The sequence below is a fragment of the Vulpes vulpes genome, chromosome 15 (assembly GCF_048418805.1).
Source record: "Vulpes vulpes isolate BD-2025 chromosome 15, VulVul3, whole genome shotgun sequence".
In the NCBI taxonomy this organism is placed as follows: Eukaryota; Metazoa; Chordata; class Mammalia; order Carnivora; family Canidae; genus Vulpes; species Vulpes vulpes.
The window spans coordinates 14,215,063-14,230,045 of record NC_132794.1 but is presented as its reverse complement, the minus strand read 5'-3'; the positions used below and the strand labels follow the sequence as shown (position 1 = coordinate 14,230,045).

Here is a 14,983-nt window from a genome sequence, read left to right as displayed (position 1 = left end):
ACTGTTGAAACCCTTGATTGAAGTTGGTCATAAGGACTCAGCATGCCAGGTTTGAAGATTCTTTTTTGGCTAGATTATATACTCAGAAAACTGGGTGTTGGCTTCTTCTCAAGACTCCTTTCCACCTCATTGCCTAAGCTAATTTGAAGGATAACATCTCATTAGCACTTTGTTTAGTAACATATGAAGATGACATCCTATTAACAAAGAAGCCAGTCCATTTTGAATCTTCAAAATGGCTTTCATGTTAGGCCCAAAGCTGACTCATCAGGGCAGAGTTTCTCAAATATGAGTCCCAACATGCCACCCAAGCTAACATTTTTTTTTTTTCTTAGTTGCCGTGACTCTCCATATTGGTAAATGGACAAAACAAATGGATGTGGAAACAACTGATCAATATTCAGCACTAGAGTTTGGAAAGATGCTCTTTTGGCAGAATAGAATAATAAGATCAAGACATTTTCAGTCAGAAGCCAATCCAATTAAGCTCATTCTACTTAGATCTTGGTCTGTTCAATTGATCAGGATGTGTGAAGGACTCAACAATGAAATCTCTTTTTATTGCTCACCCAAGGTACTGAAAGTGGCCATTGCCTTATAAACATCTTTCCCTTTGTCTAACATTTTGTTTCCTCTGTCTTATTGAAGGTCAAATATAAATGTTGCCTCTTTATGAAGCTTTTTCCTGATCTTCCTATTTACAGGTTACTACTTCTTCCTCTGAATTACCAATGGACTTTGACATATTCTTTATTATGTCTGTATTTATACCAACTAGTGTATGTATTTCTATTTGTGCTTCTCAACTTTGATGATTTGCTTTTGTAACAAACCTGTTTCAGATGCACTTTTCATTTTTGTTTATTGTGTTTTGTTTTTTGACTGCAGAATGATGACAGGCAGCTGCATTTATCACATTTGCAGCTGTATCAGCTTAGGTTCATCCTTATAACACAGGACCTGGCAGCACGATTTTCGATAGCACATTCTATAATTCACCTAGCTTAGCTCATGGCAGTGAAACAACAGAAGCACATTTTTAGCAAAATGCTCTGGCCCCTTTCTCAGATCTGAAGAAAATCAAGAACATTCAGGAACCCAGAACAACTCTGATACAAACTCCTCCTTAACATGTGATAGACTGGGGATATCATATATTTCAAAGGACACATCAGAATATATTCAACCTGACAAGCTGCACACCCAACCTGTCTATGATGCCTTTACCACACGTGCAAGTTACTTACAATGTTGAATGACCACTCCTGTGTGTTTAAAAGGAATACCAAGTATGCCCTCCACATGACCCTAACAACACTCCATTTAAATCATATGCATATTTGTATTTATCATCATAGAGGCTTCCACTGTCGCTTGTAACTCTCCTGCTTAGAAGTATTAAATGGATTTTCACTACCCTGAAAATAAGATCCCTGGTCCTTAGCCTGGCTTACCCAGTGCTTGCAAAACCTGGGTGCTGCCTATTTTTCTAACTCCAAATCTTGTGTTTTCCCTCTGCTCCACATCCTCCATTCATACAGGCCTCTACTGTGCTCCTGAGCATGTCAAGCCTCTCTTTGCCTCATTACTTTGTGTGTGCAGCTGCCTGTCTGTCTCATCCCTTCACTGCCGTCTCCTCCACATGCAGCTCCTCTCTTCATCTTTTGTGTCTCAGCATAAGAGCAACCTTGAATAGTGGCTTTCCTTCATCACCCTGTTTGAAAGAAAATTCCATCTCAGAGTCTGTTTTTCATCCTTCAAAGAACTTATCTCAGTTTATAATGATTTTATTTGTTTCTCCACTATACCTTTGCCACTGCACTCTGAGTTTCATGAAGGCAAAAAGTATGTATATTTCCCTTGCTATTGTATCTCCAGCACTGAGCACAGGGCCTGGCTGGCATATAATGAGAGTTCCAAAAATGTAGTTTGAAAAATTAATGAACAGAAGCTGCTAAATAAATGGAAGTTGCTAAATGTATTCAAATTATAGTTAATGTCTGAATGGATAGAGTTCTGAAAACTTGACATACCCAAGATTTTCAAGAATTGGCCAGGGTACAGAGTTTAAAGGAAAAAAACCAAAAAAAAACAAAAAAAACCTGTACCTACCTTTCAGCTACTCCTTTATGAAATAAGAGCAAAATCATTAAGGAACCACTTATTAGCATGGCACAAACTGAGTCAATTATTTCAAAATAATGTTTGATTATATGGAAGCATGTATTAAAAAGCCTTCCCATGAAAAAAAGGGTACCACTTTTCACAGTCAGCACAACAGAGCCCTGTTGCCAGATTCAGGGGTGGGGGAACAGAGGCAGGACATCGTCCAGGCCAGCATTGACATAATTGTCTCCAACAGACTGCTTTCTTATTAATCTCACAATGTATAGCAAATTAATGAATACCTGTGCAGTTTCCAATCTCCAAATGTCAAATAGTGATGCTAGGTCTGTCATTTGTGAATAAGGCCACCACATGAATTCTTTTCTCTTTGGGTTGAAGCATTAACTTGCACATGCTATTTAAGTGAGTGCTGAATTAATAGGTGCTTCAGCATGCAATTTTGGTTCAATGAGTAAACACAGATTTTTAGCTGGTGCTGGATTTATAGAAAGAGTTACTAGGTTTATTACTGTGGAATGACATCTGCTGGGACAACCCATCACCTTCAGATTGTTTTCAAGCAACCTACTAAAAACTAAGTGTTCACTCTATAGGCACTTGAACAATGATAATTATGTAGACTATCTTCTAGTTTTCTTGCCAAATAGGTAGAAATAGTCAGCTGATTGCTTATGGTGACTGGATACTTTGGGCTAAATGGTTGAACAATTCCAAGTCTTAACAATATAAAAATGATTGTAGCTGCAGTAGTACTTCAGTGCCACCAGAGGGTGGAATATCAAAAATTGCATGAAAAAGAAATCAAATACGAGAAAGAGTTCTCCAGTTAGGATTCTAAGCCAAGATCTATAATAACAAACCTTGAACATTTCCCTTAAATGTCTATGCCTTGGATCCTTCATCTTTAAAATGAAAGTTGTAAGAGCATCAGCCTCATAAAATGGTTTTATAGATGAAATGAGATGATATATATGATACCTGATTGCCTGCCACATTTGGAATGGTAAATGAATAAAAGTAGCAATTATTTCAGATCAGGTTAAGGATCTTTGTGAAAACAAAAATGTTCTGATGGCACCATCAATCTTGGATTGATATAAAACTATAAGGTAAAATAAACAGTATCTTTTCTGTATGTTTGAGATTATGGTTTCTTGTGTCCGTAAATGTTGTACATTCCATTCTTCTAAGGGTTGGATTGTATTCATCGTACCCATTAAATGTCTAGTCATCCTGTTTCTATCTCTCAAGGGCTTAGAACTTGATGATGATAAGGTTGAACAGTGTATATTACTTTTATATTTGATTAGGTTACTATGTTGGACTCCTAATCACTTATTCAGCTGTATTAAAGTAAAACATAAATAAATTAAAAAATTAGAATTCAATTCAGTTCTCCCACAATTTATTTCCTCTATCCTTGCCTTAGTTTTATTTTACAAACCAAATGACTGAAGTTAATTTAAATCTATTCTTCTTCTCTAACCAGAAAGTCACTCATATAGATAGATTGCATAGCGATGAAAGAATACTAGACCAAGAGTGAAGAGATCTGGCTTTTAGCCCTGCTCCTATTAATTCACTGCATGAATTTGGGCAAGTCACTCTGCCTCTTTGGATATCTCCTAAGATAATGACTTTAGATGAGAAGATCTCAAAGGTCCTTTCTAGGTGTCACATTCTATGATTTTCTATCAGAATCTTAATATCCTAGAGTTGAAAAGGACATGAAATGGCATCTTGTCAAATCTACCTACTGAATGAAATCTGTGCTTTCCTTTAAGCCATTTAATTTTTATTAAGATTACTTATAAAAATTTTAACAGGACAGAACAAAGACTGAAGTCAGTAAGCTATTAGTTGTCATGCATGCTGGTAGAAATCCATCACTTAAAATGAATAGTCTGATTGTATTTGAGGGTAACTCTGAGAATAAAGAAAAAGTATGTTTCTCGTTGGTCCACCTCAAAAGAGTGTGCCAAGGGGAATGACCAACTTCCTTTAAATATAAAATTTTGTAAAATAAGTCAAGTCCCATATAACCCCTCTCAGACACTGTAATGAATACTGAAAAAAAATTTTAGCCTCCGAAATACTCAGAATTAGATATCCATTATATCCATTATAATGATACTATATGGAATATGGAAATGCTCTCTTGCCAGCCTTATCTGTTTCTAATGATAAATAGATTCTTATAAAACACTGTAATAAAAGTATTCACATGCAATATCATTTTATTTTCTATGAAACTATCTCTATATAATTTTGCTTCTTGGGATAATTCTTGATATTTTACAAAGCTATGACATCAGACTTGATTCAAATAGCCAAGAAAGGAAAGGAAGGGAGGGAGGGAGGAAGGGAGGAAGGAAAGAGAAAGTTAGAGTACTACTCACTGTCTATGTAGCCCTTAACAAAGAGTCATTGGAAAGAAAGAATGGATCATACTATCTTGGCCATTTGAACATTAACTCCCATCTTTTTGAATCCTTTGTTCCATTATGTCTTGGATGTGAAAGTGTCATGGTTTATTATAGTAATTATGCAGTTACTTTTGTTCCTTTCCCCAGATGCATTTACTCTGGCCTGTCTCTGAGGTTAGCTTTTTTTTTTTTTTTTTTTTTTTGAGGTTAGCTTTTGGTGAACTTGTTTTTCTGCCTTTGTGGGATCCAGAAATGGGAATTTGTTTGTTTTGAGTTCTCCAACTTATCCTATAGCTACCACTGTTGTGATAATAGCATTAGATGGTACTATATCATTTTTTATAATGTGCTGATTAGGATATTAATTACATTACTGACAACTAGCTTATCCAAATTGAGTTTAACTAGCAAAAATGAATGAATGCTTGTTTCTGTTGACATAATACATCCTGGAGACTATCACTCTAGATCTATTTCATTCATTCATCTATTTTATTAATATTTATTGAGTATTTACTACTATTTAGAACCCATTAGCTAAGATTCCATCAAGGTAATAACAAAAATAAACAGTACTGATCAAACAAAATAATCTTTAAATAAAATATAAAATAGTGAATTTGTAATTAACAAAAATATAAGCAATTTAGTGCTAACATTGTGTAGGAAATAATCAACTCTATTGATTGTGGAGTCTACCAAAAAGGAGTGAGAGAAGAGATAATATTTCTGTGGGTTTTGAAGGGTTAGAAAGACATAACACTCCTTCTAAAAGGTATAAGACTGTATAAGAGCTCAGTTCTCCACAATGTGTTTCAGGAAACAGGAGTAGATAGCATTAGTGGAGTGCACATTGGTGGAGTGAATGCATGTGGGGAGTAGTGTGGAGAGGAATTAAGAAGGGGAAAAGGTGGGTTGCAAACAACCTTTAACATTACATAGGGCCTTTATTGGGAAAGAGTGTTGTTTCACCTTTTAAATGAGTGTCTCATTTAGGAAAGCATTGCTTTTCAAAATGGTTTAAGTAATAAGAAAAATTTATTGGCTCATATTTACTAAAATCCAGAAACGAGACGGTCTGGGCTCTGCTCCTTGCATTTCTCTTGGCTTTGCTGTTTTTCACGTAATGGTTTAATTTTTAGGTCTTATACAAGATGGATATAGCATTCCACACATGATACAACAAAGTCCAGGGGCATCTAGGTGGCTCAAATGGTTAAGCATCTGCCTTCGGCTCAAGTCAAGATCTCTAGGGTCCTGGGAACGAGCCCCAAGCAGGGCTCTTGGCTCAGTGGGGAGTCTGCTTTTTCCTCTTCCTATGCCTCTCCTCTCCCACTCATGCTCTCTCTCTCTCTCAAGTGAATAAATAAAATCTTAAAAAAAATGAAAAAAAATGATATGACAAAATCCAGAGGAAGAGATGGTTGCTCAAAAAAACTGCACAAGAACTTTACCAGAAGCACCTGTTTACATCACTCCTTGTTTCACATTGGTTTAAGTCAGATCACATGCTCCATCCGGAACCAATCACTTTCAGGGAAGATTCGGGGTGTCCCCCAGAACTAGGCAGATTCCATCCTGAAACCTGGAGCATAGTCACATTCTTTTATAAGACCATGTGTAGGTTAGAGGAGGTACAGAAACAAAACCCAATTCTTTTGAGAAGACGGGAGAGAAATACTTTGTGAGGGCAATGAACAATGAGTATCTGTATCTACTTAGATATTTTCTTCACACTTAACGTATTTTCAAATGTTGATGACTGTATTTCCCAAAAAAGAATTTAGTAGACTATCTAGTTATCACATCCAGATCTAAGCCCAAGATATCAAGAGGTGAAGTCCTCCTTCTCAGGTAAAGAGTGACTAAACTGAGGAAGGAGAGAGTTAAGCACCGAGATGAGAAATAAGTCTTAGAAATTGAATTAATTGTATTATGATAAAGTCCACAAATGTTTAATTTTATCCTTATTTTGGATGTTTGTTTCATCATACCAGTTACTACTGTTAGTTAATATTCCATTACCACTTGCTTAAGTCTGCAAAAGGGACTCATGACAACTATTTTGACATTTCCTCATCTAAAGTAGCCAGGATAGTGCCCTTGAAGCACCGCTGCTGTCTCTGAAACTTTTCTTCTTGGATTAGATTTATTAGTAGTTTAACCAAAGCAAGGTACCTAATAAGGTTGAAATGATTATACAGAGAAGTGCTTAGAATAACTCCCTGCCCAAGCTGTGATTCCACTTGCCAAAAATTTCAGGGAACTAATTCTGTGTTGTCAGAGAATTTTGCCTACCAGGGAACCTACTTCTGCAATGTTTCTTTTTAGACAGAGAACAGTGAGTTTGAAATTCCCAATGGATACCTTTTTTCTTTAAATTAATATTGACCTGTGGCAATATCAAATTACATGATTTTATTTGAAGGCAAAAAAAAAAAAAAAAGACCTCTTGGTTTATTTTTAACTAAAGAAGTAAGAAGGAAAATAGAAGAAAATAGAAGGAAAACAGAATAGGTATCTAAGAGATAAATGATTTCATATTAATAGGATTTTTATTTAATCATACTTTTCTAGGTAGCAGAATATAGTCTCTAGCCAGACAATAACCGAGATTGACTTTGAGGAACTGTGAAGTCCAGGTCTAGAATCCTTAACAAGTTGGTTTGTGGGAGAAGCCAGATTTGCAGTTTGGCTGGCATCAAGAAGTTTGATAGCTCCTAGAAGCCAAGTAGGTTGGGCAGTGGAATCTGGATTCATAGACCAGAAAAGGGAAGCTGTGGACTCCATAACCCAGGGGTCTAAAGCCACTTGGTCCACAGTCTAGGGTATAGGAGCTTCTTAGTTCATAACCCAGGCAGTAACTTCTGCTGGATCAACAGCTGGGGGTATAAGTTGACTGGCAAGGATCGCAGAGCATGGAGGTCCTTGGCCAGTAGTGGGATGTCTAGCAAGGGCTGAACACCACACAAAATGTCTAGCAACTGGTGGGCTCAGAGCAGGTCTCCTGAGAGCCACTGTAGAGGGAGGATCCCAGCTGGCAGGTGCTGGGAGAGCAGAGGTCAGTGCCTTAGACTGGATTGCTGGGGTAGATTGAGCCACAAGGTGAACTTAGGGGGTGCAGGTAGCCCCCAAGGGAGCGGATGGAGAAGTTTTCAGAACAGCAGCTATAAGACATGTTGGCAGGAGATGTGAGTTCAGCTGAGTGACAGTGAGAAGATGTTCTTATATCCTCTCTTTTTACCCAGGCGTGTTTATATATGTACCCTAACCGGAGTAGATGTGATTCAGACCCTCCCCATTCTTATACATGTCTCGTCATGAAAATGACTAATTAACCTAGGCTATAATTATAACTGAACACATTCATGTGTTCTTAACTGCTGTTTAATTATTCTGGTTTATAGAAGGCACGCCTCACCTATTTTTTTTTTTTTTTCTTCTGGAAATAAGATGTGGTTTGTCTTCAAAAGACATTTGTCATGATGCACATAATGCCCTCCCTTCTTCACGAGCTTGACTCTGGGGATTTTCGAGCATGAACGTATAAATTGTGGCCAGCCAGCAATGTACTCCTAACAGTCATCAGCACCTGCCTCCCAAATATTTGTGTCTGTTTTATTGAGAACTTACAATGTGTGAAACATTGAAAATTATGGTATCATTTAATCCTTGCAACAATCCTATGAGATAGGGATTATCACTAATTTAGTAACCTATGCATGCCTGTCCTCAAAGCCAATAGGAACCACCTAGGTATGCCAACAACTTGAGAAGCTTATCCTTTCCACTCCCAGACTCACATGAACGGTGAATGGCCAGGTGGGAAAACAACATTTCGGTGTGATAACATGTGCATTTTATCTGAGGTGCCCGCCTATGAAGTTCTACCTCTTATGAAATTCTGAAATGTAGTCATTGAAGAAACAATTTCTTAATTCTTTTAGTTAATATTTTTTAGTATGCCAAGTTACCATGGAGATGGTTGTTTCAAACTATCTTCGATTTGTCCTCTCATTTAGCTTATCATCAACAAGCAACTCATGCTTTATCTAGTATGGAGTTATTGGATTCTTTTTCCAGGTGAGGCAGAGAATTCTTTGGCAAACACTTAGACTATCACTGAGAATAATTGCTAAAAACTGATATACCTTTCGAGTGAGTTGACTACCAATGAAATATATTTGCAAAAACTTGAATTTTAATAGTATGCTAACCTTTGCCAACTCAGTTGGGAGTGAGAAATGAGACACCTCAGAGAGTGATTCATTTCACTCCCTGCTGAGCTTCTCTTTTTGCTCAGCATTCTAGGAAGACAAAGAAGCATAAAACTTACCTTCATAATAAGTAGTTAAAATCATCCCTATCACTATATAAAAAAATCAATGATATAAAGAAAAGTCCTGGAATTAGAGATGTCTTTTTTTTTTTTCACTTATTATAATATCCAACTTCTGCCTTAAAGCAGCTTTTAGAATTTGGAAACAAAAAGCTATTTATGTAACTTGATCTTTCCTATTTGTTTCCCAGCTGATTGCTTTTTTTCTAATCTCCTATAGTATTTGCTTATCTGGCACCAGTAGAATAGTCTGCCCATTGTTTTGCTTACAACTTTTGACCAAATGTTTTGCTCACTTCTCCAGGTCCTTTTCATCCCTTAAAGCTCAATCAAATTCCTACTATCTTGACAGATGTTCAGCTCAGCTAAGCTTTGACTCTTCTGACACAGGAATTTTAGTATGTTTTAAGCTATTGGTTTGGTGCCCACACACATACAGAGGAGAAATTGCAAGGGATGTCTTTTGATATGGGTCATGCAGAATGGATAAGGCTTCAGCCTTTTTTTTTTTAAGATTTTATTTATTGATTTGAGAGAGAGAGAGAGAGCATGCATGAGCAGGGGAGTGGCAAAGGGAGAGCGGGAAGCAGACTCCCCACTGACCAGGGAGCCCTGTTGGAGGCTGGATCCCAAGACCCTGAGATCATGAGCTGAGCCCAAGGCACATGCTGACCCAACTCAGCCCCTACTTCAGTCTTTTGATTTGCAGAAGAGTCACATGTGGGGGAAGTACCTCAGGATCAGCAACAGGATTTAGTCTTCTTTGACCCAGTAACAGGCACATGGGGGTTACTCCAAATTATTTATGAACTAAAAGAATATATCAAATCATTAACTTTCTATCCTTATACTTCTGCAAAATAAATATATGCAGGTGAATTATTTTTTCTTTTAAATTTACCCTTAAGAAAATGCTAAGTGAAAATAAGTATCTCTTTCATAATTAAATGTAATACTCAAGTTCACCATAACAACTTCAGTGCATGAAGTGACCCTAGATATCTGTCGCCCACCCTCACTCCACACGAAGCTGGCTTTGGGGCCTTGATCAGTTATTATTTCTTTCTCTTTCAAATAGCTTCATTCTCATCCATTCTAATGGTTCTTTTTTCTCAGTCTTGTGACACAGTCAACTTTCTTCAATCCAAATATGTCAAACAGTGTCATTTCCTTCATGACGTTATAGCTTTTCTAATTTTTAAAGATAGAATCCTCTAAGAAGTTTGTCAACTAAAAAAAAATAAAATAATAAAATAAAATTAAAAAAAAGAAGTTTGTCAACTATCTCACTTCTTATTCTCTTTCCAATGACCATATTGTCTCTATCTGGTTTAACACACAACGGAGATTTCATGGCCATGCTCAGCAATGGCTCTCTGCTGCTAGATGGCATGGACACTTTTAGGATGATCTTATGCGAACATTTAGTCACATTCAACACAAGTGACTGTGCGCTTGGTCTTGAAACATGTTCATCTGTGTTGTTGCATGACATCCACTTCTCATTTTCCACTTAGTTCTCTGTACCCTTGTTTGGGTTCCTGGGCATAATGTTTCTTGACACTTGGTGCTCATCTCTTGACATATTCTCTCTATAGGGGAGGTCCCTCCCATTTATGGCTTAAAACACTGTCCATATTCTGTGTCATTCGAATGTATATTTCCATGCACACCTGTTTTTATTTTTAATTCTAGACTCAGATATCCAATTACTTACTAGATATTTCAATTTGGAGGTTTTGTGAGGGTGTCCAACTTTTATGTGTATTAAATTGTACTTTTGCTCTTCACTATGGAGAATAAAATATTTCTTTTCTTATCTGAGTAAGCAGCATTTCCATGCGTCTAGTTGGAATCCTCCTAATATATGCAATCCATCCTAAATGTGGCCCATGCTGTCCTCCAAACTCTCCATAAATCTATCTACTCCTTTTACTGCCTACCTTCTAGTCTAGAGTCTCTCAATCCCATCATCACTGACAATTTGGAATGTGTAATTCTTATTTGTCAGAGACTATTCTGTGCATTGTAAGGTATTTGGTGGTACTCTTGGCTCTATCCACTAGATGAAGAATCATTGCTCTTCCCCCCAACACACACACACACACACGCACACCCCACAACAATTAAATATGCTTCCAAAAGTTGCATGGGGGCAAAAGTAGTTTTTGGAAAAGAAGATCTGCTCTAGTTCAAAGTAGTTTCCTTTCTTGGTGGGCTATGGAATAGTGCCAACATGGCCTGTCTCATTTTCAGAAATTGTCCCCTCCATTCTTTGCTCCCTACCCCTGACTGATAAATGTTAAAATGAAGGGGCACCTGGTTCAGTGGTTGAGCATCTGCCTTTGGCTCAGGTGTGATCCCAGGGTCCTGAGATCAAGTCCTGCTACAAGATCTCCACAAGGAGCCTGCTTCTCTCTCTGTGTCTTTGCCTCTCTCTCTCTGTGTCTCTCATGAATAAACAAAATCTCGAAAAAAAAAAAAAAGAAAATCTTAAAATGGAAAACTGGTCATATCACTCTCCTAATGAAACTTTCTCATTGTTTTCTAATACACATGTGATAAAATATAAATCCTCTACATGATTTGTGAGGCTGCACTGTAGTGTCCCTGCTCATGTCTTTAACTTCATCTGCACGCTAGATCCTTTCCCTCTCTCACAATTAAACTATTTCCAGCTTTCTCCTACCACAAGGACATGCTATTTTCTCTGCCCTGCATGTTCTTCCTTCATCTGGATAATTAAGATAATTAAGTCTTTCCTCACTTTATAACCACCATATCCCAGGATAAATTAGGCTTCTGTTTATGATATCTATATCATCCTTATACTTAATTCTATCACCCTTATAACATATTTATTTTTTAAAACTGTCTTATCTGACTAGGGCAGTGCTACTGAAAACAACTAGTCCATGGAGATCATTACTATCTGCCATGAGATAAATAATGTATACCAACAGGTAAATCAATGCATCGCTTCCTTCATTAAGAACATTAAGAAGTCTTGCATGATTAAAAATGTCAGCTTAACTAAATCATAGGTTTTGTAACACCATTGATTTACCCTGTTAAATCACTCACTCTTTGAATGGCACATCTCTGCTGTAATCTCGGGGGAGTGGGAAGGCGGATAGTCGATAATTCTATTCTTTCTTTTTTGTCCAATGCTGAATCTTCAGCTTACAAACAATCTAAGTTATATAGTTGTTCTTCATTAAATACCTCCTTAATGGATAAATTAGGGAATTGGTGGTTTTATACTACCTAAATATCTATCTTATTTTGTCGTTAGACTTCCAAACTTTTCCTTGCTTCACCTTGGGTATTTCACAAAAACAGCAAACCCAGCAGAAGCTTCAACTGCCTTTGTAAACAATCTTCTAGCCCAGACTTTCTTCTACTCCTTTGCACCCACCTTAGTTATACTACACCATCTATGCCACACTGAAAATGGGATGCCCAGGAGATATCTATGACCTACCTTTTCCTCACTTCCTTTCTCCAATCTCAGATGAGCAGATTTTCCTATTTTTTTTTTAATCTCTGAGACATATTAGAACACTTTACTTTCCTATCTTGCTGCATCTCAGTTATTCTGCTTTTGTTCTTAGACATGGTCCTCAGTGTGCCCCCATGCCTCTGGTCTTGCCTCTCTCAGCTTGGTGTCCTGTGTATTTCTCTGAATGCTCTTCTTAAAAGTCCAGGTTAACCTTTTGCGAATTTAAATTCAATTTTCTAAGTATTTTATGAAAGTTATTCTATGATCTGGCTACTAATTGTCTCACACTCAATACCTTTATGCCTTAATTTTATCTTCAAAAGATAGCATATTTCTTTCTTTTTTTTTTTTAAGATAGCATATTTCTTCAGCTCAGTTAAAGGATTGAAGGCAGAAAAGTTAGTCAGGCAAAGAGGTCTTGTTTCAAGACGCTCAGCTTCATCAAAGAATGTTAGAAGACAGAAGTTGGAGGATGAAGCTAGAGAGAGGAGCTAGATTTCAAGTGGCTCTGGAAGCCACAGTTGGGGTTTGGACATTCTTCAAAGGTCTCCAAGTCTCTGAAAATCAAAAATTCATTGCAATTAATTTGGAGGTGAAAGACAACATGATATATTCTCTTCAGATGGAATCACATGGCTCAAAGTAATGGAAACTATGTATATTAATTTTTTCTTCTTAGTGTGGATAGCTTATGTTGTGCCTTAGAAAGAAATTAATATATTTGATTATAACATGTTGTCCCAGATACTACCTGAGGCATTATAAAATATACAGCTTATCCATTCTATTATTTTTCTAAAATCAGAAAAACTCTGGATTCCAAAACTCATTTGTCCTCATTGGCTTAGACAAGGGAATATGAATCTGTAGCAGTGAGAAACCATTCATAGGTTATAAATATGAGTGCAACTAGATCAAATTTGCCTCCTGTAAGATGACTTTGGCTGCAATGTAAAGAATGGATCAGAGGATCCCCTAGGAGAAAGAGTGGGCCCCAGGGTTCAGAACATGGCAATATGATTCAATAGCCTATATTCTTAACCACAGTGCTTGGCTGCCTCCCTTAAAAGTGATTAAAGCCCAAGAACAGGTAGAATGAGATAATCAGGGGCCTATCATGGATGGCATCCTGAGAAATCTTATGTTTAAGGAATTTGCAAAGAGAAGCCCATGAAAGACCTAGAGGGAATAGCCAGAGAAGTAAAAGCAAAATCTGGAGTGTAACAAACAAAATCAATTTGAAGATATGTTACAAATAGAGGGAAGCAGTCAAAAAAAGCATCAAATGTTGGAAAGCAGTCAAATTAGGTAGCTGCTGCCCCTGGATTTTAAGCATCTCTCCATGGGAGACTCCATACATTTCTTTCTTTTTCTTTCTTTTTCTTCTTTCTTTCTTTCTTTCTTTCTTTCTTTCTTTCTTTCTTTTTCTTTCTTCTTTCTTTCTTTTCTTTCTTTCTCTTTCTTTCTTTTCTTTCTTTCTTTCTTTCTTTCTTTTCTTTCTTTCTTTCTTTCTTTTCTTTCTTTCTTTCTTTTTCTTTCCTTTCTTTCTTTCTTTCTTTCTTTCTTTCTTTCTTTCTTTCTTCTTTTCTTTCTCTTTATTTCTTTTTCTTCTTTTTCTTCTTTCTATTTGGAAATGGCCACAATTTCAACAGTGGGCACATAGAGGATACTGAATAAACACCAGTTAAACAGAACCATCTTGTCCAATTTTTAATATATAGATTATTTTTATTGAGTTCTTCCTGAATGCAAAGGAATCTATGTACATTATTTCATTTAACTCCCAAAAGAGCTCTGTGAGGTAAGTGCTATTATTATCATCATTTAGAGGCCCAGATTAAATATAATGCCCAAAGTCATGTGGCTAAAGAACTGTAGAACCAATACTTGAATCCTGTTGGAATTTGAAACTCATGCCCTTAACCACTGTCCTGCCCTGCCTCTCCAAGGGACAAAAGACCACACATTTGCAGACCACAGGGGCCTCTGGAGTGCCAGGCTTGTGCCTCATATTCAGTTCTAATCTTCTTAGATGTCAAAGAGAAAGGGAAACAGTTAGTATATAGTACTAATGTCCGCAGATCCTCCAAGTCTTTGCTCAAGTGTCACTGTTCTTTGGAGGATTTTGTTTGTTTTTATTTTTATTTTTTAGTGTTACAGGGTCACTGGGTTCTTGTCTCATGGAACCAAAGAATGAATCTCTCAGACACAACAGGGTGAAGTGAAGTGAAAGTTTATTGAGTGAAAATGAGTGAGAACAGAAGGGGAAGAAAAATCTCTTTAGAGTGAGAAGGGTCCTAAAGGGGTTACCACTGAGCACTTTTAGTGGCAGTCTTTTTTCAGAACTGACCAGGAAGCTTGTGGCCTTGAGATTCTTGTTCCATCTTGGTTTGAGCAGGAAGTATTGATAATATCCTTAATGGCTTACTTCTTTGAGGACTGGTCATTTTCTGTTATTACAATGTAACTGCCAAAAACAAAACAAAACAAAACAGAACAAAACAAAGAATACTCTCTAACATTTATGGCCAGGCGGTCTGGTTTGTTCTCTTAGTTCTGGTTTTGAATGCTTCAGCATTTCTCCACATT

General features: G+C 37.0%; 1 pseudogene; it reads right to left on the bottom strand.

The window, feature by feature from the left end:
* Positions 1–7,206: 7,206 nt before the first annotated feature.
* Positions 7,207–7,731, bottom strand: LOC112909499 (keratin-associated protein 13-3-like; annotated as a pseudogene).
* Positions 7,732–14,983: the final 7,252 nt, after the last annotated feature.